Source organism: Athene cunicularia (assembly GCF_003259725.1).
Source record: "Athene cunicularia isolate RWA chromosome 2 unlocalized genomic scaffold, athCun1 chr2_part1, whole genome shotgun sequence".
Lineage (NCBI taxonomy): Eukaryota > Metazoa > Chordata > Aves > Strigiformes > Strigidae > Athene > Athene cunicularia.
The window spans coordinates 118,283,225-118,308,677 of NW_020799095.1; the positions used below are offsets into that span (position 1 = coordinate 118,283,225).

Here is a 25,453-nt window from a genome sequence, read left to right on the forward strand (position 1 = left end):
AAGATAAAGTTAACATTCCGCATTGTCATAAAAGTCTCATGTCTCATCTATGTTCAGTAGCCGTCTTCTAACTGCTAGTGGCTTGCAGACATTGCTGTGCATTTGAAAAGCCACTTCCCGTGAGCAGTGAGGAGGAAACACACAGAGACTGTATGTTGTAGACCCTGAAATTCTGGGCTTTCAGATCCTTCCAAGGGATCTCGCTGAAGAAGGGAGACACTATCAATTACAATGAGCTTCACATGGGAGAAAATGGAACACAGAGACAGTTGCTCTTTACAAATTTGAGAATAAATACTAAGCTACTTTAGTGATGCACCTTCCACTCTAGCCAAATCTTACAAACATGACAAACAGCACTAAGACAGTGTAAATGCTGAATGGTAAACAGTGATGAACAGTGCACACTAAGGTCTAACCTCCTGCCTTAACCATTAGGAATTTAGTGCACAGTAAAGCAGGGTCATGCCTCAAATTTTGGTATTGTTAAACATCCAGAATATCAGTGGATGATATGATGTATAGAAGAGAAACTAATGAAAGTTAGCTTTTCATTAAGAGTTGTAAAGTGTTCTGGTGATTCTTCTACCAGTATCAGACAGAATCGTGAAAAAAACCCTATTTAACTGAGCCCAAGCATAAATACTCCTGAAAAGTACAAGGGCTATCAGACTTAACACTATTAGATGAGAAAACCAAAAGCCAGAGACTGCAGCCTACCATGTAAAACAAAAGTGAAAAGTTGTAGCAGCTGGAATCAATTTAATTTACAATCAAATAATTAAATACTCTGATAGGAAATAAAAATCAACTTTAGGACAATTGGTGTGTGCTCCTTTTTATAATGTGGTTGATGCGACAAAATTGAGATTTAACTGAAGTATTGTGAAAATTCAAGAACTTCAAATTTTACTTGGTGAGGGTAAAAGAGAAAAACACAAACTTGCGCTAAAACAAAGGCAATCACTGAATGTATGGTAATAAGGAATATGTAAAACAATGACAGTTATGTGTTCAACAGAAACCAGAATTTTTCACTTCTCATCCGACAAAAGTGCATATTTGCTACTAGTGCCAGTAATAACAAATGGCAGCTCTAAAACACGGAAGACAATACTCACTTCATCTAAATAAAGTAACAGCAAAATTTAGGTATGCAGAAAATTATTTGCAGTAGAAATGAGATGTAAAATTCTAACAGAGACCTAATTCTGAGCAGAAATGCTGCACAATCTCAAATAACCTCTCAGTGTGGTTAGTGTTGAATATTTAAGTCTATGATAAGAGAGGAAACATGTCAGGACTTGGGTCTATTGCTAATTCTTAAGAGATAAGTTCAACACACTGAATTCCAAAACAGAAATCTATTTTTCAACTTCAATTTGTTCTATGTTTTCCCTAAAATGAACTGCAAAGTAGGTGCATATGTATGACTGAAGGGAAAGGCTAAGAAACAGCATACAGTTTAATCATTTTAATCTGAAATATTTAGAACATATAGCAGATCCTGTCCCATCCTGAGAACTCCTACACACACACATATTGATGTTATATTGTGCATCAAAATGAAAAGTTAAAGTCAGATGCAATCTTTGAAAATAGATTGCAGACACATTACAACTGCTACCAACTGCAAATAGCAGGGCTGACAGATCTTCCCTCAATGTAAAATTAGTGGCCCCTACCATGCTTACACATTTTAAATTTTCCACAAAAGCAATCTCAAAAGCATTACCTTACTCTAATCTAAGAAAAATATCCACAATATGGACGGCGCACTTCATTTTCTTAAAGACTGCACTTGGGTGTGTTGTACTAAAGCAAAAGATGATACAAGGTCAGTTAAATGGGGAGAAAAATCAAGTTTGGAAGAATACATGGCTATTTCATTGCTTTGCTTTTGTCAAAGAGGCTCCCATCTTTATCTTTCAAACACATGGCTGTCATGCCTCTCTCATCTTGAAACTGTAGTACTTCACAGTTCACAGGACTGTTTCTTCAAACCCTTAGCAAATCACCCTTAATATGAGATTTATAAGTTATTTAGATTTTTACAAATTGCCTCTCTCAGGTTCTTAAGAACCCACATTTTCTAAGCTTCAAGTTAATAATGTAATAATAAATAACACTCTATAAGCCATTTACCTTGAGTGAAAAGAGTATCCTTCTGAGAAGAGATCAGCCAAGTCCCTGAAATTAACTGTCCTTTCTCCTGTGCAATTTCTTTCCTAAAACTACAGAGAAGATAGGCAGGGTATGCAACACATCAAGACAAAAAGGCCTTACAGAGAATATTTTGCTGGCAGTTTTAACAGCAGTATGGCAGAAGAAGACAGAGATGATCTGTGAAATAATCTGGACGTAAAGTCATATATGGCTTTCAAAAGTCAGAAATTCAACCACAAGCCAACAGACAACCAAAGCAACCGTGAGAGAACTGATGCGCTCTGTGTTTCCAAACTACGCCTCCACCTGAGAAGCAGGATGCCCCACGGGGCCACCTTCAACACCAAGTGTATGGCTACTACCACTGTCCAAGGGCAGTCCAGCCAGCCTGACTTGCTGAGCAACATTTTCAAGACCATCTTGCGGTTTTGTTCAATGACATGCATTTGTATCAACTGATAAGACCATCTAGGATCCTGAACATTCAAAGGTTGGGCCTTCTGGGTTTGGGATGCTGTTGTTTTGGAACATATACATAGACGCTCTGATAGCCACTCAGATTTTGGAAATTGCTTACTTAGCTCTGCAGAGATAAGGTTCAGGGACAGTCACTTGTTCTCCCAGACAACTGCCTAACAGGGGTGGATACAATATCAATTAAGTGAACTAAGGCCATTAATTAATATTAAGGGAAGTTTTGCTCTCAAACTGGTCTGATTCTCTTGATAAGAATGTGTGACACTACATACGTTTGCAGATATTACTGTTCAAGCGAAGTTGAAGTATTAGGGGGCAGCTGAAGGATTTTTTTTTCCCCCCCTTGAAAAGCCTTTTTAAAAAAACCTAAAAACTTTTCCATTGTTTTAATCTTACACGGGAGGAGATGCAACATACAGTGATTACCATCCAGAAATGTAAGCCTTTCCAAATCAGTAGGCAAAGATATCTAAAATAAATTTTTAAAACCATGGAACTAAGCCAATAAAGAATGGCAAATCTATGTCCCTATTAGCCAAAAGAGATGCAATTTCTTAAATTACCTGCTGTCTGGAGACTTCGGATTTAACACAGTTCTAAATATGCTAGCTCTACATACTATATATAGGCATATACTATTTGGCACTGAGGAGGGATGTATATGAGAACACTTTTTGAGAGGAGCAACAGGGCAGAGCCCCCAGTGGAAGTAACGAGTGATGCACTGGGAATTAAGTAACAGGGTCAATTAAAATGCCTTGATTTTAGAAAACCAGGTAATGGTTTGTTCTGCAATGTTGTTCTTCTCTCCTAAAGGACGGTTTTGAAAAAAATTTCTGCGGTGACAATATCATTTTATGAGTTTAAATATTTCATAATACAAGGGGAAAAAAACAGCAAAGGGAATTCTGAGTTGGGTATACCCCTACATAACACTGACGCTAACGTTTGTATTTGCAGTGGAGATTACTAAGAAGGATAAGGAGAAAGAAGAGGAAGTGATAAAATACCCATTTAAGTTTCAGGTACTGACGAAGTTTCCATGACACAGCGATCCCTGCATTTTTTCATACATCACACTCCCTTAATATCTATGCTAGATGTAAACTTATATAGATGAATTACCTTTGTTAATATATAGCCTGAAGTACACCTCAGCCACTCTCAGAGTCAGAGCAGTGGGCATATAAGAAAAATCAGACTAGCAAAGCCCTCAGACTCTACAGCTGCAAAGAGGGCTAGATGAAAGTATCAAATAAATACAAAGAACAAGCAAAATGATGCCTAAAGCGTAATGGAAGAGAACCAAAATGGAAGGCAACATGAAGGGAAATATTTCTGAGCAGATGGCTCCTTTTAACCAGACAATTTACTATGGCCTAAAAGTACAGTCTTCTTAAACCAGCTGTATTAAGACATGTAGAAGTAATTTTTCTCTGAGCAATTTTATCAAAAATCTCTTACTTGTGCATAGCATTGCTTCCCTTCTCAATCACAATTTTCTTTCCAGTAATACTTCCCCAGTCTCTCCAACTGGATGTGACTTCAACTGTAAAACTGCATTCATCCAATAGTGCAGCAGAGAACCAAAGTTACCCACCAGGAGTCTGTTATCCCTGGGGGAGTTTTAAAATCTGTGGCAAGAACCCTCTTGCCTCTGTTGTCAGTATTAGAAAGTCTGGGCCTATCCCAAATAGTTAAAGGCTCTTTTGGATTTAGCTGGATACAATTCTGACCTAATATTTGGACTTGGATTAAAGGCCAAGCACATTAAGTGTATGCTAATGTCATGGATCTCAATGCTAGATAATTTAAGTGTGCTCTGCTGAAGACCATTCTTGAAAGTCTTTCAGAGGCCAAAACTGATATAGAGAAACCCAGTTATTAAAATAACATATCTCAGCAGGAACTTCTATACCAGGTCTTCAAAATCTGTGCTAGTTGTCTGCTGATTTCCAAGTATAGTTGAAGATGTTCACACTGAAGTGTAAAGCTTGCAACATGCCTGTTCTTGCTTTCTGTATGTTTTATGTCTGCCTATATATACACATACATATAGCTTATCTTAAATAACACATAAGTAAATTAATAAAATAAATAATATAAACATTAAGCAGAAAACACAACTTTTCCCCCCTTCTATACTTTGATGACAATTAAGGCCTACAACAAACTCTAGGAAACATACTAAAAGGAAAATCAGCTTCTTTCACAGCATGCTGCTGTCATTTCAAATATTAGGAAATGGATAATGCTTACAAGTATTAGTAATCATCTGGAAATCAAGTGATCTGTTACCTTGTAGTAACTCTGACACAATTTTGATGCCATGAAATTCTAATTCCCTTACTTCAAAACCCAGTCTTCCCCCCACTTCAGACTATTCTTTCTAAACTCACATTAATTCTTTATTTTTAAAATGTTTATTATTTTGAAAACTGCATTTGCACTTGACAGGGGAACCTGGGTATTACCACTTCAAATCAATTCCTTGGAGATACCGAAGTTTCAATATTATCACATACTCATAAAGATTATATTAGATTTCATATGACCAACACTTCTTTTCTAAGTAGAGCTCTGAAGATATGACTTCTGTTCTCAGGGGAAAAAGGAACAGACCGGATTTCTATAACCCTACAGTCTGCATGCTGTGCATGTCATGTAGCAATAAATAATTCATATTTTGACCTTATGGGATACCTTTTACTCGCGGATTTCAAAGAGCTTTTGCAAAGGTGGATATATGTTTTATTATCTGCAGTTTATAGATCTCAGGATGAACAGAGACATAAAATGACCTATTCAAGGTCATTCAGTAAGCCAGGTGTATTTAACTGGGTAATACCAGGCATGCTGCCTTTTTACTCAGGTTGCAACTTACAATGACAGTAAGAAAACAGTTAAATACCACCTTGAACTTCAACAATACTCGAGAAAAATCATGATGGGTGTTAGCTCTTTTACAAATATAGAAGCCTAAACATATTCATGGGGAAAAGGAGAAAAAATTACTAATAGGAATGCGGTACCAGGACCGTACAGAACTGCCCCAGAATCATCTTGTGCAAACACTCTGGAAAGGGCACTGACTCCACAGGCAGAGCTGTCAGGAGCTGCTAACAGAGTTGTCCTCTTCCACACTGAGAATTTCTTGGAGACTGTATCAGAGACCGGACTGAACTTGAAATAAAGTAGTAGTAGTTGCAGTATACTATTATATAAATTGTACAGAGAGGTACTTCAGCAGATTATTTTCTGATATTGATTTTATGACACCTTGTGAGCAGTCCAACCAGAAAATATTTTAGAAATACTGATTCTACTTACAACATTACCAAAAGAAGGTACATACAACATTACCAAAAGAAGGTACACTACTAGGACTTAAGTTACGTAAACCAGAACTGAGGCACATTTAAAATTCTAGGACATCTAAAACACTCTTTTATCTCAGAACATTAAAAAGTGGTGTTTTCCCAGGGGTTAATATTTCACTTTAACTTCTGAAAAATACTGTAAATAGAATATAAACATGCACAAATCTTTATATAAAAACCTGTTTAATTACAACCCCAAACTGAATCATAAACATGAGAATATTTATGAGAATGTATCACTGTAGGAAGACAGTTTGTTAGCTAACTCCAGAGCAATAATGCTTCGGATTAAATACTTAATCTAGCAATTTTCTGAACTGTCTTATCTAACCTTAAGTCCAGGGCTCCATTCACGTTCTTAACTGTAAAGATTATTTGTAAATGGTTTCTTGGAGTAAGATCAGAATGTTCTTTACTTTTCAGGATGGAGTCCTTATGTTGTCTTAGACTGCTGAGGACTTAGAAGCACATAACATGCACAAATTATCTGTTCAGTTGACCTCTGAAGTACAGCAGTAGTAGGACCCAAGGTCCTTATGTGGTAGCCAAGAAAGATAACAAAGAAATAAGCCTTGGGTTGTTTCTTTGTTTTGCTTGTGTTTGTTTCTTTTTCTCCAAAGAAAGAACATACTACAGTCTGCAACTGTCTTCAAATAACATGGTTTAAACAAATCAAAGATTTATATTTTACAGGGGAAAAAAATATCACCACGGTTATCACCACTGGCTTATAACAATTGGTAGTAAAACACTATTTCACAAAAGGTCAGCACTTCAAAGCTAGATTTAACTAATGTCACCACTGGAATGTTTCCTTTACAGAAAACAAGCTTTTAAAAAGACAAAAAAAAAAAAAAAAAAAAAAAAAAAAAAAATCACAAACCACACACACTGCTTATTCTGCACGTGCTACAATGAGGCAAACCCAAAACCTGGCTATTGACAAACCAAAGTATCATTGTGAAAAAAAAAACCCACCTGATTTTTGTCTATATGATCAGAATGAAATGGGAGTTAAATGACATGCAGCATGCAATAAAACAGATTTGCCAGAATTTTCCTGGGATTAATTAAAGGGGAATCATTTTAAATCCCTCTTCCACCCAAGCCTCTGCAAGCTGAATTTACTCCATTTAGGTAACAAATGTAGGCAGGGAGGCATGTGCTATTTTCCAATCAAGTCATCCACAGCAAAGCAATCTGGTTTAGAGAAAAGAATTTTTTAAGCTTTCAAAATATAAACTCATTTGGAAGACCAAATTAAATATATTCCTCTGTGCAAATGGAGTCCTCCAGACAGTAAAACGAAAGGTGCATATGTCATCAAAAAATTCCTGTACAGAATTTACAAGAAGCCATCAAAAGTCTTGACATTTATGCCTGACTGCAAAAATATTTTAATGTAGTGGAGAGATAAGTAATGCTTCTTGGTGGAGTTCAGTCTCCGACTCCCCTACAGCTGATGTGTAAACAGGAATATCTACATCGAGGATTGGGATGAACACAAACCCCCACGTGAAAAGAGACGGATAATTATGATTACCACACACAGCATGTTTCGCCACAGTTTGCTCCATACCTTCTTCCTATTTAAGCTCCTTACCTTTTTTTTTACTACTACTTTCACTACCTGTGCTTAAGCAGAAATTATTATAGGCTTATTAGCTGTAAGTGGTCACGTCTACAAACATGGGAAGGGCTGGTGCTTGGTGCCAATCAGCTTTCGCTAATCTGCACCCTACCAGTGCTCCCGCTGCGCCTCGGGATTGACCATCAGGAGGTCAAAACCATCCCCTGAGCCAATGTGGGGCACAAAATCACATTCCTGTCTCCCTCTCTTCTGCTAAAGACTGGTATCAATCTAATTTTCATGTCTATGGAAAACAAATGTGTAGAGTTACTGTAGTTTTTTTCATTTTCAAGGTATTTGTTATGTCACATATGTTGTGCAAAGCCAGTGATTGCCACAGCTTGTGAGGGGAGCTGTTTGAAGAGAAAATCTCTCTCACACCTTGGAAGCAGGGATATTCTGAGTTCCCATCTCGTTTATAAATGGAGACAAGTGCAACACCTTCTTTGTAATAAATATTTCACCTTAATTTTGGTGCTTTATGTAAAAAAATAAAATTATCTAAATCTGCATCTTGTCTACTACTCCACTAGCAAGTTAAATTTATCAGGAAAAACAGTCCTTTTAGCTAGATCTGTATTAGCAAATTACTACTTTTATTCTCTAGTTACACAGCCAGCACTTATCTTGGTGAGCAGTACAAAAATAACTATGTGTTATGCTATAACTATAATATATGTATTAATATATTTGTAGTAATGATTATACAATGGTTTAATGACAAGTTTAAAACATCTCAATATCCAGAGTATTCCTGTGACAATTGTCTTGCAGTAACCTAAATATTACTGGTACAGTGGTGATGGTGCTCTCTTGCCACACTAATTTCAAACCTGAGTTAGATGAGCTAAGTACTGACACTGGTGAGTGACGCTTCGATATAGGACAACAAGGAAAGATTCCACCAGATCTGGAAGGTTGTCTTCTGGGAGCAGAAAAAGCCCATCATGCTCTACTTCTCTCTGTATGCAAGATGCAGCTTAAGAAATGATAGCTTTTGTCAGTTACTCTTTCAGAGCACATACAAAGGAAAACTAAATTAGGTATTTAGATAACACTGAAAGGAAACTAAGCTTACATGTGCTGCACACAGGCGTTTCACCCACTTACCAAAGGGTAGATAAGAAGTTTTTTGCAACTCATAATGGAAACCTTCGTACTTAGCTTTGAGTGATACCAGAAGAGTAATTTTAACTCTTTATTTCCAGCAACAATTGGGAAGTATGAGCCCCTCTGTTATACTGTGGCAAGCAATAATGATCAAAATTAAAAGAAGAATATGCAGGCACTACATAGCACATGTCACTGGTTTAAAGGTTTACAATATCCCTCAGTTTTTTGTTCACAAGTTTTATGTTTTAAAGAAGCATACAGGGTTTTCCTTAAGTAGCTATAATTGTTGAAGATTATTTCATTTACTGGAACATAAAACTAGTTAGTCTATTATTTACAAAATAGCTGTGAAAAGTACACATCCTTCAATTAGATTTCTATTTTAATCAGTGAAACCATGGGAATAATCCCATAATATTTCAATAATGTTTCAATAATAACATTTCAGTAATAATGTTTCAGTACTTTTTTGTACTTCAAAAAAAACCCCATGAAAGAACATAATGAGATAAAATCACTTTCTTTCTCAAGTATGAAACCCATCTCTTTAATTCATTTTCCTTTCTACTCCATTATATTAAGAATGTTTTTTCTCTACTGAGTTGGTTTTGTTTCTTTGCATCTCCCAAGTACAACAAATCCAGAATACCCCTTTGAAGTTGGTACTTATAAGGCAGAAAGCTGGCCATAACAGCCCCTATTTTCAGGTGGAATAGCTGTCATGCAAACAGCCCCAATTTATAGAAGTCATTAACACAACAGAAACAACCACCTCACACTGAAGAATTATGCTACTGTCTTTAGATTAAGATTACTCAATTACATTTTAATGAGGTCTGTTGGGTAACTCTGCCAACCTACTATCTCTGGTGGAGGCCGGCTGTAACCCCGCAGCCCAGCCCCAGCAGGGAGCACAGGGCAGCACCGTGGCTCATGAGCCTCCTCTGAAGAGCTGGGGCTTCAACAGGTCCAGGCAAATTTCAAGTGCAGCTCAAACCTGGATATCTGAAAGCTGCTCATCAGTAAAAGAGGGGAATGCACAGGTGGTGTTTTTATTTGGTTTTTTTTTTTTTTTTTTTTTTTTTTTTTTTTCATGAGGGGGATTAGAAAACTGTAGAAGGAATTGGTCTATGACAGTGTGTGCTGTTTGGCATTTGAGTAGTTTTCATTTCACTGTATTTTAACAGCCAGGAAAGTTTCAAAATCTTGTGTGATCAGATCAAACTCATGTGGTAGCAGTCACCAAGCTGTTTAAGTGCCTTAAAGCTCTCAGCAGCAGCTCTTTGCTGCAGGTACAGGCATGGCTAAAATGAATACAATTTGTCTCCAAAAAGAAATGAAATTAAACCCAGCAATCTATGTACAGTACAAGCTTCAGCATGATTTAAGAGGAAAAAAACCCAACCAACCACTCTTTATTTTATCAGTATTTGAAAATTCTCCCTTCCTCCAAAAAGCATTTTTCAGTCTCTTATTTAGCTTATTACCATATGCTTGCAATTTCAGTTCTCTGTAGAAGTTATTCTGGAAAACCAAAGGAAAATTTTTGAGAACCACAGATATAATAAAATAACCCCCTCCATGAAATGGTCTAAAAGCTTGGATTGCTTCTGCTCCACCTCCCCACATCTGGCACACGCATCAGATTACAGGCCAGAAGGCAAAGCGAAGAGACTGAAAGGGAGATAGGGGCTGGATCACAACTAGAAGGAAGCATGCATTCTCTAATTCAGACTTTTTTCACAAATGCCGATACGTCAAAGTGTGATCGATAAAAGCAAACATGGGAGAAGTCCATGCATGTGTACACACAAACATTGTTCCCCCTCCTCACTTCAATCAGTTCCCCTAAAGGCAGTCAATTACACGAAATACACTTGGATGACTTCAGAACTATCATTCTGTGCCAAAAGTGCAACTGTGCTTCTGATTTTGTTAACGGACAAAATTCACAGGAAAACAGCATTCATTCATTCATTCATTCATTCATCTCTAATTCCCAAGACTCACTTTTTCTAATTCGTGAACTATTTCACAGGTATGAATAAAACCGAGAGACACTGCATCATTTAAATGCCACGGTGTTGTCAAATAAACAGAGTTTATCAACTTCACTTTGTGCCATTTCAGTTTTTCAAACTTAAAACTCAACCAGGAAGATCCATGCATCTATACAAGGATGTAAGAGCTGATTTGGAGTGCTGTTTCTCAGACCTCCCTCTGTAGCCACATTCTCCTTGTCCTTTCAGCCCCACATCAGCAGTCCAACAGCATAAAACTTTCACTGAGTCTTTCAAGGTTAGCAATAAATCTGCTGCAGTCTGAATTATCAAAATTATTCAGACTGTTCAAATGATTTTTTTGTTCCAAATGGACTTGGCACGCTGGTCAGGAACTTGTTGAGTCAAACACAAGCAACAAAAGTGGAATTCTTCTTGCTAAGCTAATTGATGGTCCTACAAAAACAAAACACGCAACTGCATATTCAAAACTTTCAAAGACTCACTGTATTACAGTTACGGAGTCCCTTCCCCTCTGTGCCTAGTGTAATATGATCGTAATTGCTGTGAAAGGGCGAGAGACCGACTATATGTTAAATCCTGCCATCTGTAGGTGCTTTACACAGTTCCATTTGCTGCTGCCGGGTCAAAAGTTTACCCTATTTTCGCTTGTTCATAACCAATCACAAGTCTCTGCTATGTGTAATCTTTGACCCACTCTCAAAGCAATTTTTGTATTATACAGTCATATGATTACACTGAAAAAACCCACACATTTTATTAAGAATACACTTCTTGTTAGTTAGCTTCATAATTATTATTATTATTATTATTATTATTATTTCCATATTCAGCAAGTGTACTGTACCGACCTCATTCTTCCCTGTTAACTCCCTTGGAGCACAACTATAGTGCAATCAATTCTCCCTGAAAAATGCTCCAGCATTTCTTGCTACTTGCAATCCAGAATCACATGCAAGACAGGGCTGGAAAGCATTCATGGTACCTTTCATTTTAAAAGTAGGGGGAAGCAACTTCTCAGTTGGTCCTAATAGGAAGAGAAGATGCTCTGTAAACATTTAAATTAATGTTCACAGTGAAAATAAAAAGTCTCTGAAAATTAGGATTGTCATAAGAATACTCCTACATATTTACCTTAAAAAGTAAATCTGCAAAAATATACTGCGTGGAAACGTTTATGCTGCTGCTACTACTATTACCATTATATCTAAGGAACAAGTAGTCCCATGAACAACAGAATTAATTAAGCCTCATCACCCCATAGATCTACACCTCCTGGTTTGTTGACTTTGGTCTCTAGAAAGGTGAAAACTTTGACCGAAGCTTTTCCCACAGTTGGGACATTTGTTTAAAGTCCCTCTTTTCCTAACACCAGGATTCCCAGTCAACTAATAAGATTATTTTCATGCTGTAACCTTCCCCTCTGTCAGGGCACCTTTAGGTGCTTCCACCAATACTCAGCTAATTATTTTCACAAAAGTTGTGGTATCTGAATTTTGAGAGCTCCGCTGTGCCAAAAAATGTGATCGAAATCACCAATAGGTTCAAGACCTACAGAGGGGAGATGAATGGATGTGTGTGCCTGTACACAAGTGCATGGTGTGACCTCATGAGCCATGTTTCCATAGGAAATGAGACTAAAAATGAAGGAGAATGTTTGACCTTATTGTAATTTCACAGAAAGCTAATTTAGACGGACCAAACTAAACAGCTGGCTATACTAACAGATCACCTTTTGCAGGACAGTTTTCAAAGGAAAACAGACAAATAGGCCCCGTTTATCTTCTAAGAGAAGACATAAATAGATACTTTTCCATAGACATGTATTTTACTATAATCTATGAATTGTGATAGATTTGTAATCCTTTAATTTTTTTTAATCTAGCATTTATGTGAGTGCGTTCTGTCTCCAAGGATATAAACACAAGTCAGCACTCACATGAATAGCTGCATTGCTCCATTTCACGTTTGACTCTTAGATGCTAAATCCTTCGTAAATGTAACAGAGAACAAAAGCAAGCCCATGCCACTTAGATTAGTTAAGTAACATATACCAGGGAATAATCAAATAAGCAACAGCATTAAGCCATTTCTAAGCAGGTCATAAAATATTCAGATACAACATTCAAAGTTATGAAATCCAACCATTTACTAACAGACAGAATAAAAATTACCCCAAATAAATAAATAAAAATATAGACACTAAGGCCAAACCAGTCCATCATCTCACGTCTTGTACAATAAAGACCATAGAATTTTACTTAGCAGCTCCTAAAGCAAGTCTGATACTCTGGCATCCACCAGTGAAGTTTCTTGCATTGATGTGTTGCTATCAACAACCCACCCATTTCAGAACTGACCATGTCTGGACATACAAACAAAATATGCACTTCTAAACCAGCACCCATGCTTGGAGATATTTCCATGGCTCTGTTCTGCAAATACAGTTATAAAAAAGTTGTTCCATCCTCAATGAGCAGTCATCCATCTCTAAAAGCTTTAACAAACTTCCAGACAAGACCTTTGGTCTATATGCCTACCTTGAATAACTCTCCATGTGCCCATAAAGATGCAGATTTTTTTCTCATTTTTGTGTCCCTTATTAACAACAGTGTCCCTTACTAACAAGTGACAGAAGACTAATTTAAAACCCTGCAGAAACAGAATTTTAAAGTGTCACAACTTTACTGAGCCCTGTAATTTTTCTTGCTGTAGGAAAATGTAGGAACTCTATCTGAAATGGGAACCAGATTTCAAAGAACAAACAACAAACAAAAGTTGGGAGAAGCCCTGAGACCACTTTTTAATTCTTAAAGATAAGAACAAGAATCTCAGAAAAATCTTCCAAGAAAGAATATTGCTAGCTAGGAGTCCCACCAGAGTAAAAATACACAGAACTGAACCCAAGCTGTTACACACTCTTTAATGAGGCACATCTCTTTAGAATGCTATCCATCAAGCCATATACTAATAAACTGATCAGTATCAGTCAATACCTGATCTTTAGAAAACAGAAAAAGCTACTGGTAATGTCATATTTCTCCTAAACAAACAAACAAAGTAAAATAGAGTCAACATTTTACAGCAATGAAACAGATTTATACAACTGGAAAACATGTTGGTATATGTGACTTTATAAATAAATATTAAATAATTATAAAATTATTGATACTAACAATCATACACCAGACATTAATTATTAACTATGATATAAAATTATATACAAGATAGATGTTTCTTTTATACATTATATACATAAATATAAAAAAAAATAAATAAAATGTGCCCACATATACACACATCATTCAGACATCTGTTAATAGGACTAGTGTCACCTATGATCCAGGCCAGGAACAAGTGAATAGTCTTTCATCCAGGGAAAAGCAAGATGAATGATGTTTAGAGGAAACCCACTCCACTCAGCTTATCAACAGCAAAAGGGCAAAGAACAGTGGAAAAAGCCTAGTATAAAAGAAGAAACAAAGAAAACAAGGTGACAGAACTGACTCTTAAGAATGCAAATGGGAAGGGTGAAGGTACCCAAAGGCATCTACATGTCTGGACACAGAGATATTTTTTACCTTGGCAAAAAAGTTTGATCAAGAGCAGAGCTCAGACAACTGCAAGGGACAAGACTGAAGGAGTGAAGTTTAGAACTTCCAAAACCTCACTCAAGGTGCCCCAGTAGCATGGAAACACTATAAAGCCATTTGCTACTTTGTCTAAGTTTGTCCATCTCTCCTCATTTTTCTACAATGCAAACAGTGACTGGAGAAAGTTTGCAGCTGAGCATTAATTTATCCTATTCTTTATATTACTGGGGCAATTTGGAGAGTTCAACGCTGATCTTAGCAATTTGGTTAGGTGACTCATGAGCGCCCCTGAGTGCCCCATTCCTGGTAAGGAGAAAAAAATCTGTCCCCATCAAATAGATCTTTCCTGTCAGAGCCAGAAACCTTAGAGGAGTCTGATGAGGCTCAAGGGAATTCACAAGAACCTGAATTTCAAGTAGGTCCATAAGAGCAATGACATGAGGGAACTGCGATGCAGGAGAATTGCTTTGATTCAGTTTTATTTAAGAACAATTCTCCCATATATACTAGAGGCGAGGCTAATTGCAATAACTCTTTACATCCAATGCATGCATTTTTCTAATTGACTGTATTTGAATTAAGTAATCCAGATTATTTGTATAAATACACATACACAAAAGTAACTTAAAGGTTTTTCTACCATCAGCTTAAAGAAAAGTAGTAAGCCAAGATGTTAAAGCTAGCACCCTCTTTGTACATGATTTTTGTATTACTTCATTTTCACCTGAACCATCTTCATTATTGCAAGAACTTTATGGTTTCCTAAGTGTGAAAATTCTTAAAAGAGTGAACCTGAAAAAATACAAAAGTTAAAAATTATAAATCATACAAAAATCTAAATCTTCTTTCAGTATTTAACCTTACGATGATAAAAATACACAACCAAGTGTGGAAATAATTCTTAGAGCCATTTGTTTTGGATGACCTGCATAGATTAAAAAGGTATTCAGCTCTCTCAGGTAATAGGTATCTGTATTATCTCAGGATGATAAAAACTTTATAGACTATCACTGCGTGCCAATGAAGAGTACATGTACAAATGTTTGGGGTTTTTTAATTTTTGGTTTATATACATACAGAACTTTCCATCTTCCCATGCTCTTTTCAGGCTTATCAGTACAGTCTCAAATTAATTTTGAAATTCTCCTAAAAGGCAATACAAAACTATAATATCAAAATCCACTCCAATATTAGTATTTGACTTCTCATATGGCAATTAGAAGTTTGAATCTGAATTACTTCATATGGAAATTAGATGCTTTTTATATGGCATGGTAACTTGTCATTGATAAGGGCATTTTTAATGAACTGTTTTAAAGGAATGTGGGTTTTTTATTAAGAGAGTTTGCTTATTACAAGGGGTTTGCAATTATATTTTGGTGGTGGCAGAACCTCCCCCCAGCTAATTCTCACAGACCTCACTTCCTAGTTCCCAGGAAGTCCCACAGACCTGACCAGCCTGCACATGCCACAAGTAGCTATTCTAGAAACACTGTCAAGACGCTATCATGGAAATGAGACTGGCCTTTCTACCTGGCCCCTTCCACTGCACCTTCTTCCACTCCCCTGGAGGCAGCCCTCTAAACTAAATTGTGGCAAGCCTCCAATTGTTGCTGGGCAGCATTCGCTGCTGCAGAGCTGCTCTCCATCTCCTTTGGTAAAAAGCAGAGCAGATGGAAATTTCCTGTAGGCTGGTCTTGGCCCACAGACCACTGTTTGGACCATACTCCTCCATGAATAAGAGCAATCTATTCATTGCATCGAACTGACTGGCCCTACTGTCCTCTTTTACAACGCAACCCCATCCAATCCCCTAACTCAGTGATAAAACACAGCGCAGTGTGAGCACATTTCATTGCCTGTGCTGGGGTTAGGAACTAAGCCATGAAGGAAAATATGGCCATGTCACGCTAAGCAAAGAAACACATGAGTAACTCTGGCAAGCACCTAAGATAAGGCTCTTCTGAATGTCTGAAGGTAATGTTATATTGATGTTATAATAAATTATTACCTACACACAGACACAGAGTAAGCAGAAGCAGCAGCAGAAGCTGTGCAACCATCCTCTTTGGAGTGGCAGCTGTATGTTTTCTTAAAACATTGGAAGATGAGAATAGGAAGGAATCCTTTAAACAACTAAAAATGTTATAAACCTTGCTGTGCCCTGAAAGTTCCCAAATTTTATTTAGAATGAAAGAAACACTTCAATATAGCTACAACCCATGTTTTTTCAGAGGACGCAAAGGAGTTCTCACTTTCATTGGTCTTCCCTTGTCTCCCCTGCTAAACTACAGCTAAAACCACTAGGGAGCTTGAAGCAGAATTCTGTCCTGATTTCTGTTCCTTTCACAGTTGCTGTCAGATGTATCCTGGTTTTCACATGGAGGCTGTTAAGACTGCTTTTGCTTTTAAAACTCCATTCAGAAAGATGAGTCAAGGTTCTCTTGTCATCAATGCAGCTCTTCTGGTTGTTCCACTGACACCAAAATGGGTTAGTCAGCTCTTCTTGAAGAGAAAACCTTGGGCAGCACAGGATGAAATAGTCCTTTTAAAGACTATTAACTTTCTTGCATAAAGTCAGAAGATGGTCACTGTAAATGTATGATATTTTATAAGGTCTTGAGGAAGTATTCTCCACCATTTATCTGACAGTTGAAGAGGAAAGCTAGGAAAGGGAAGGGAAATGTTTCATATTAAGTTTAGGACAGAGTAATGTTTGTTGAGCTCTGCCTTAAAGCTTCTCATGGCTTTGCAAAATGCCATGCTACCTCTCACACAGAGAAAAGCCTCTCTCCAAGAATCCATCACAAGAAGAAAGCTCCGCTGTTGATTACTGTATGCAGCAAGTGCTGCAGCTTCAGTAACCAAGCAGAACTTCCCTGGAGAAATTCTCATGGGAGACCTCCCTTTCCCTGGAAAGGCTCCTCATCAGCTCTTCCCAGCAGGCAAAGTACATGGGGAATATTCAGTAGCTATTCGCTGCTCAAGTGCCTGATATCAGCAGAGACAGAGAAGTGATGACAGGCCCTTTCTGGATGAAAAGTTAGGGGTCTCCTCAAAGGCCCCAAGCAGCCTAAAACATAGTTGAACCAACCCGAGAGTGTATAGGAGCAGAAGAGGAACTCTTAATTCTTTTGTACTCATGCTTTTCTGCCATACTAAGTGCATGAGCAGAGTCAAAGGCAGGATGGGTGAATTAACTCAGAAAAAAGCTGTCCAAAAAAGCTGAGCAATCAGTCTTCAAAAAATTAATGATAAAAGACTTTGAATAAAGCCAATTTGTAATGGAATGTAAGAAGGGAAGTCCCTGAAGAGAAAAACTGTCTACCAGCTCTGCAGCAGGTTTTGCTGCCCCATGCAGTTTACCATGGCAAGAAGCCAACTTGGCAAGGCTCGCTCTTCTCCAAGGAGCCTGGCAGTGCTCCAGCCACACTCACAGGTCTCATTTCTGCTGCCAAGCTCGAGGGGCAATCGAAGATCCTGTTTTGTGAATCTGAAGATCTGGTTATGACCGAGAATATTTGTGTTTTAAAATGTTCTTAAGCAAGTCGAGTTCCCTCTGTTTATACAATGACTGAACAGGCGAAACAGAATACTTAACCCAGCTAGAGAAAATGAGCCACAGATTGTTAATTATATGGCTATTTGCACTTTGACTGGAAGAGGAAGTAAGCTGGTTATAACTACTTTGGGCTTTACTCCTGCAACTGCATTGAAACCACATTTATGACAGCTGAAACTATGCAATTTTATATAAATGTGGGCACTTCCTGTTTTTGAAACAAGTCCTCGGGTACTCACCCTTACCTCACGCTAACGTTGCTAGAACCAAAACATACTAAATGCACTCAGTTTTGAAGACTGGTCTTAAGATATTATTTTACTACTTTTAAAAGCGTACATAAAATGCATATATTGGACTACTACTGTCAAGCATCTCTATTTCTAGGACCTAACCATACTCTTTAGGCATTAGGATACACATATGTTTTCCACGTGTGAGACTGAAACGCCCAGCTGTCACCCGGGGCGTGCTCAGTCCTTGGTGACGTGGTCACGGTCACTCTCGGACAGGGAGAGAGGCATGTTGCGTTGCCCTGAGCAGGCAGGCTGCACTCTGAATTATACACTCCAGCAGATCTATCTTTTTCCATTCAATATGCAGTATTTCAAATAATTTGTAATAGCAGCTTTGTTATTTTGCAGCGTATGGTATTAATTCTTCATTGTGGCAAGCATACGTTCAATTTTATAGACACTGAGTATAGGGAGTAACACAGTCCTCCTGGCAGAAATCGAAGAAAATCGTTATTTGACTAGAAGATAATTTTGAAAATACCATTTAACAACCCTGATAAGCAGCAGTATGTTTCCTGTGCCTTTTCTCTTACTTTGCTTATTTATGTTAATTGGATCTCACAAACCAAACTTCTGCAGTGAGTACAATTACATAAATCAGCAGTCTGCTTTTTCATTGACAGTCATTTTCCTAAGACATTACAGCAGGAAGACTGATCATATTGTTCAAGTGAAAAGCAAATGCATATCCAGTAATTCCTGATGATAAAATGTGATAATTCTTACTTACAAAGAAAAACCCCACCCACATTTAATTTACATTGTATTCCTCCAGATTTCGTTCATGAGATACTTGAGAGTCAAGTACCCCCTATAAATGCAAGATATTTACAGTCAAGAGCACCAAAATCCTTCACACAGAGAAGTGTCAGCATTTCTACTACCTTTGTTTTGCTCTCCAAGATCACAACCTCTTATTTCTGACCATTAGACCCCACCCTTTAACTACAAGAACTTGTAAGCTTTGCAGCAAGTGAACAATTACACACCTCTTAGTTTCAAATCAGAAGAAGATTAAATAAGGATTCCATTTAAAAGTCCTTATGTAAAAACCTCCAACTAAAAGAAACAGTAAAGTTAAAATTTGAAATTCAATTATGCCCGATTTATTGATTTCACTTAGCTTCAAAGTAAACACAGTGTAAAAACACTTCCCTTGGCAGCCTTATTCCTGCCTCAAGTCAAGGCATGGTTTCAAAGTGGCAGACAAGCCAATTTGCAACTAGAAGAGGCTGATCCTTCTGTCCCTCTTCCAGGTCATCTTTAGCACAGACATTCATCCAACTCTACAGTTAGCAAGTTCAAAGAGTTAAAGTGTCAGACAAGTAACCCAACCAAAAAAGCAGTTAGCTGACCGCTGGTTTGGCTCCCTGAGCCAACTCACCCCAGTCGTGGTAACAGCAGCACTAGCACAAAGAAGATGGGGTAATACCTCAGCAGTGAAGGTACAAGTCACACTTCTGGAAGCTGTTAACCCAATGTTAGATGGAAGGATGCTGAATTTGTGACATCTCCACAAAAACTGGCCCTGTGTTCAGCCCCCATCCTCCAAACAAGGGAGGACAGGACATTGGAAAATCTAATTCATGGGGTGCAGTCCAAATCTCCCTTAAGAGCCTCACTGAGCTACAGACACAAAGTCTCAACTCCTCTTTTGACTTTTTTTTGACTGAAGTCTATTGTTTCTACATAGAAGTGCTCAAGTCCAGATCTCTGCAAACTTATTCCCAAGAGTAACATGAGCATTTCTAAAAAAAAAAAAAAAAAAAAAAAAAAAAAGAGACTTAATGAAGGCAACCCAGATTAGCTAAATGCTACATCATAGTGGAACAATTCTGCTGTTAAAGATCATGCAGATGTTATGATGGAGGCAAAGAAAGCCTTTCTTTAGCTACAGCACAGCTGCTGCATACAACTTCAAAAAGACTTGGCACAGGACTTCAGCCACAGAACTTCCCCCTCACTTCATTTCATGCACGTCATCTGAAACTTCGGTGAGCTGCACCAAGGACAAAACTGACACAAGGGGAGTTTGGAACATCTTATCAGCAGGGAGGCAGCTCCTTGCACTGCCAACACTCACATGCACCTTCACAAAACTCAACTATACATCTCCAGTCCTCCTCAATCCAGCAACCCCTTAAAAAGAGTACAACCCCTTAAAAACAGTAATATTCTACACTTCTGTCCATCTTATTTATACTTGCATTATCTTCTAAATGAGACAACCAAATTACCACATAATTAACATATATTCAAGCTTAAAAAATAGCAATAATAAAAAGTAAAGGAAATTATCTGCTAAAGTAACATTAGGAAGCATTATCAACTTCCGTTCAAATCCTTCATTCACTGAGACACTCTGAACAGTTAGACACTGACCACAAAGCTGAAAACTCCACAGCTTACAATGAGATTGAATGTACATGCTTAAGGCCAGTCTTGTATTTTCTAGATAATATATGCACTACAAAGAAAATATATTATATATTTACTGTCTAAATTCAAATTTCATCTTTCCCATTTAAATGAGTCAAACTATTACGGCTAGTTACGTGTGGTATACAAGAACTTGCATTGGTTTGATATATTTAACTGTAAAGCACATAGAAATTAATTCATTTGATCTGCATATTAACATTACACTTACTTGTGATTTCCCTTCTGTGACGATAATGATAGATGTACTTGAGAAACCTAAACTGCTTTAAGATGTGTGTATGAGATTAAATTAGAGCATTCTTGATGCACAGGAGCAGAATCATAGAAACTGTTTTCAATTTCTCCCTTTTTCTTGTTTTATTTATTCATATGACATCAGCTTGTTGACTCATGACATTTTTATCTTCCACCATGTGAAGTCATAAACCAATTTGTCACCTAAAGTATTCTTCCCACAACCATGAAGTTACGAAGAATAATTAGTCCAAACAAGAAAATTCTATTTAACATTCAAGCTTCATAAGTAAAACAGACCTGAAAAAACTGCAGAAACAAGGAAATACAAGAAGAATGCACCAAAAGAGGTTTGGTTTTTTTAAATTAATAAATTATTTTATTGCTAAGAAATGGATAAAAAGCTGGAAATCCACAACTTTAAAGAATATTAGCAATGTTGATTAGAAACAGTGAAGAAAACTAATTAAAGCAAAGGTAAAGCTTGAAATACTAGAAATATTAACCACAGTATTACTGTATTCATGAAAACGTAACACTTCAAAATGACCTACTTTAATAATAGTAAAAAAAATGAAAGAATATGGGCACTAACCCCCCAACTCTACTGGCTTTATAAAACATCTACTTCTCAGAATTAGTAACAGACTCATGAAACTGAACCAATTTGTTCAACAGATGTTTCAGTTAACCCAAAGGAATTTTACTTTTCTATTGTAGAAATAGAGCGTGCCGAATAAAATTCCACTATTATTAGCAGCTTTCAAAATATATTAGCTCAAAATTAGCTTCCATTTCCATTCTTTCTTTCTTTCACATAACAGAAAACATTTTCCATACCGGATTAGATGTGCCACCGAAATAAAGTAGGCACACTGATAACACAAGTCGCCCTCCTCCTCTCCCCCACCCCCAGTTTTATGGGATATGCAGAAACGGCAGAGTTTTTATTTTTCTTGGCGTTCCTCTCTCCACATTAGCCGATAATCTTCCCCACGTAGCTCTGCCAGCGCACTGCCCCGCAGGCCCACAACACCCCTGCTGTTCCAGTCCCGTGCTTTTCTCCAGCAGGCTCTGTGAATTGTGTGATCCTTTCGTAATGTGTGCTATTGCATCAGTCTAATTGCAACATAATTTTCAATGTTCTAGGTAAAGCAAATAATTTCATTTTTAACTTCTGCTCATAAAATACAGATTGTTTCTTCTACACCCCCCCTCTTTTTTTTTTTGTTTATGTTTAAAGATTTAAAGAATGACTTGCACTGCACAGCAGTAGTCAAACAAAAATATCTCAGGTTTTCTTAGAAAGTAGCACTTAAAAATATTTCTCGGCACCTGAAGCATTACTGCAGCCTTTCACAGAGCCGTATGTAGTAGATCCCCCATGAGCAGGCTGGAAGGGGAGCGTGCATTCTTACTCTGTGTATTTAATATAATATTTAGCCATTACCAAAGCTTCATAGCTTTTACTCTCACTCTCTCTCCTGCAATAGAGACTAACAGCTTATCTGGCAAACACACTACGTTTCCAGGCACTGAAGACACGCTCTTTGTTAATTCATAAAATATGATCTAATGTTAGATATTTTGCATTCAGGTTAGCCAAGTTAAAACAATATTTAGCTTAACCATGCCTTGGCCAAAAAACTCTTTGTTATCTGCTGATTACAACAGCATTGGAGCTAGCTATGGACATCACAGTGGGAAAATACAAATCCTGAGCCTGAAGAAATGCAGATGAAATCCCGACCTCATGCCATTCTGATAGTGGACATTACAAACACTGTCTACTTTGCATCTGATACAATAACCAGGCACAAGAGGCATGTGCCTGCGATGAATGATGAATTTACATGTTATTTTGGTTTTATGTCCATAATATTATCTGAGTTGACAGCATCAAAAAATACTTTGCTTCTCACACCCCAAATCATATTATGTGATATAAACATCTACACAAATACCAATCTGCAAAGGCAAGCACTCACAAGAGGAAATGTCAGAAGTAAGTTTTAGAGAAACCTAAACTTTGCCTTTGTTTGCTTCTGTGGCATGGTATACACCACAGTTATGTCATAGCATTTCCACAGTACCTCTGCTTCATTCAGCTTACAGAATTACCGCTAATCAAAACAGTATTCTCTTTTACTCTCGGTATTTGGCGTATGGTCCGATACCTTATTTACTGCATGCTACTCAGATTTTTTTCAGAAGATAGAACAAGTAATTTCTTTGTGAATTCAATGGTGCAGCCGAGTGCTTCACCAACATAATGGGCTAGTCCTACTGTTAGTCTGTTACTCCTAACTTAGAATAACTGTGTTATTCCTAACTTCCTAACTAAAACAGTGACAGCTTTAAGGTCAAAATGATTCTCCAGTTCTGAAGACAACTTTGTCTCCAGTTTGGCATAACTCAGACCTAATTTTTTCACAGCACTTAGCATTACATTGTGCTTTATATAGCACTTTCAAACCTCAACCCCCACTGCCTCACTCGCAGATATCAGTGCTCAGCACTTTTCCAGATCAGATCCAAAGATCTCAAGTCATCCGCGAGAAAGCAAGACGTATACAGTTAGCAAAGACATGAGAAAAGCCAGAATTGAACAACTTACCTAGCATCACCTAGGAAGTCGGCAGCACAGCCAGGAAGAGAGTCCCGTTCGCCAGGGCAGCATGCAGCTGCACAGAGCACCAGAATGGCTTCTGCCTCCCGCGATCCCCTGCCTCGCCTGCCACACGCGTCCCGACTTCTGCTGGAAGTGAGGCAGGGGTACTACAGAGAACAGCCTTCTCCACCACATCAACCAGATTCATTCCCAGAGCAAGTCCATTCTGTGCACAGAACAAAGCAGGGGTCCTGCAGAAAAACACAGAATGTCAGTGCACAATTAAATACTGTTAAATTATAAGGTTTCCTCACGAGGGGCCAAATGAAAGAGCATTGCAAAGACAAGCTCAGTTTTGACATTCTTTGACTTGGACACTGCCACACTGCAAAAATTCGTCATTTCCTGAAAAAAGAAATCAAGATATCAGAGCTTGTACAATGGAGTCACACTGACACCTACCAAAAAAAAAAACGAGTGGGGTCAAAATCTTTAGATACACCATGCAGCTCTTGTGGCAAAGGAGTAAACTGGTTGTAAATGCAAAACATTTCTCTGCATGGGGACTAGCCATATACGATGGTTAAAAACATATTCTCAAGGAGCTTCTACTGAAATCAAGGAGTGTTTATTTATATACAAAGATCTTTATAGAAAAGGACCTTCCAGAACAAACTCCTCTGCCTGTTTTCCTCAAGCTATATCCTCCGGCCTATGTTGATTTAAGCCCTGGTCCCTCATTCTTACCTTCAGTGCTCTTGCCAAGTGTCTCCTTGCCCCCACTCCCCAAGGCTTTGCACCTCTCCTGGCTCAGTCACTTCCAGGCTTGGCTGGCAGTGCCACACTCTCCCCCCTTGACTTCCCCTCCTTCCTCCCTTCTTCATTCCCCAACACACCATTGTATTAATTCTCACTCTCACCCTGGGGTCTGTCTCCTCTGTTCACAGTCTAAGATATTTTGGGACTGTGCCAGGGCCCCATGCATGCCAGTGCCCCACGGGTGTGCTTCTGACCCTCAGGCACTGGGGTACAAGCATCGGTTTGTCCCCCAGGTCAGCCTCCCCCTCCCTTTCCAGGCCATACAGCTCTCACATGCTCAAGACAGCATGCAAAAACTGTGATTTCTTTAAAAGGTTAAAGCCTGGTTAGATCTGAGATTTTTAGAGTGCTGACAAAGGCAAAGCTGTGACTCATAAGCCACTCTTCTTCCCCAGTGCCTATCACCAGTGCTTCTCACAGTGCCATCTAACTCCTAGTCTCTGCTTCAAAGGGAGGGACATAGAGCATTTAAAAAAAAAAAAAAAACCAAACAAAAGGTTATTTAAAAAAAAAAAAAAATCAAACCAAAAAACAAACCTATAATGCAAAATAACTTTTTCCACACATTCTTACAGAGAGCTAAATAATTTTGGGCAGAAAAAAAAATTAAGCTAGGGGCAACTGCCTACCCCAAAAGCTAATGTTTGCAAAGCTATAAAAAAACTCCAAACAGTATCTTGTACTGGGAAGTGTCAGGCAACCTTCCTTACTACAATTACTGGCACTTCCCTTTCAGTCCTTAACAGCCTGATAACTAACAAATACTAACCCCTGAGACCAATGGTCAAACTGAGGAGTAGCAGCTGCGGGGTGACAGTGCCAGAGTGAATGCCACTCAAGTCACCTTTGTCTTCACCACCAGTTTTATTGCATGCCTACTAGCAGTGTTCAAACAGCATTGTCAAATGACAGCACACAGTCCAGCCATTTCATCCTAGAGGTAGCAATGCTTGCCTGAAAAGCTACAGTTGCTCATGAAATACTTCAGGACACGAAAAACCGTAGTAAAATGAATTAGCTTCATTCCCAATGAAAGTCACACACAGCTAACAGTGATAATTTAAGCAAATCCATATTACTTCACGTTTGCACTAAATTAGGAGCAGTCA

The 25,453-nt window shown here is 38.1% G+C and overlaps 1 protein-coding gene across 8 annotated transcripts in view; it reads right to left on the reverse strand.

Annotated features, from left to right (window-relative positions):
• The window catches only part of NCOA2 (nuclear receptor coactivator 2), a 187,879-nt gene that overhangs the window by 102,577 nt on the left and 59,849 nt on the right, over positions 1 to 25,453 (reverse strand). For 7 of the 8 annotated variants that reach the window (XM_026841596.1, XM_026841600.1, XM_026841599.1 and 4 more), the window contains exon 2: positions 23,532 to 23,776. The gene's annotated coding sequence lies outside the window, so the exon portion shown is untranslated. Of the gene's footprint in view, positions 1 to 14,087; positions 14,250 to 23,531; positions 23,777 to 25,453 lie in introns of all 8 variants that reach the window. The other variant, XM_026841598.1, reaches the window with a different exon arrangement.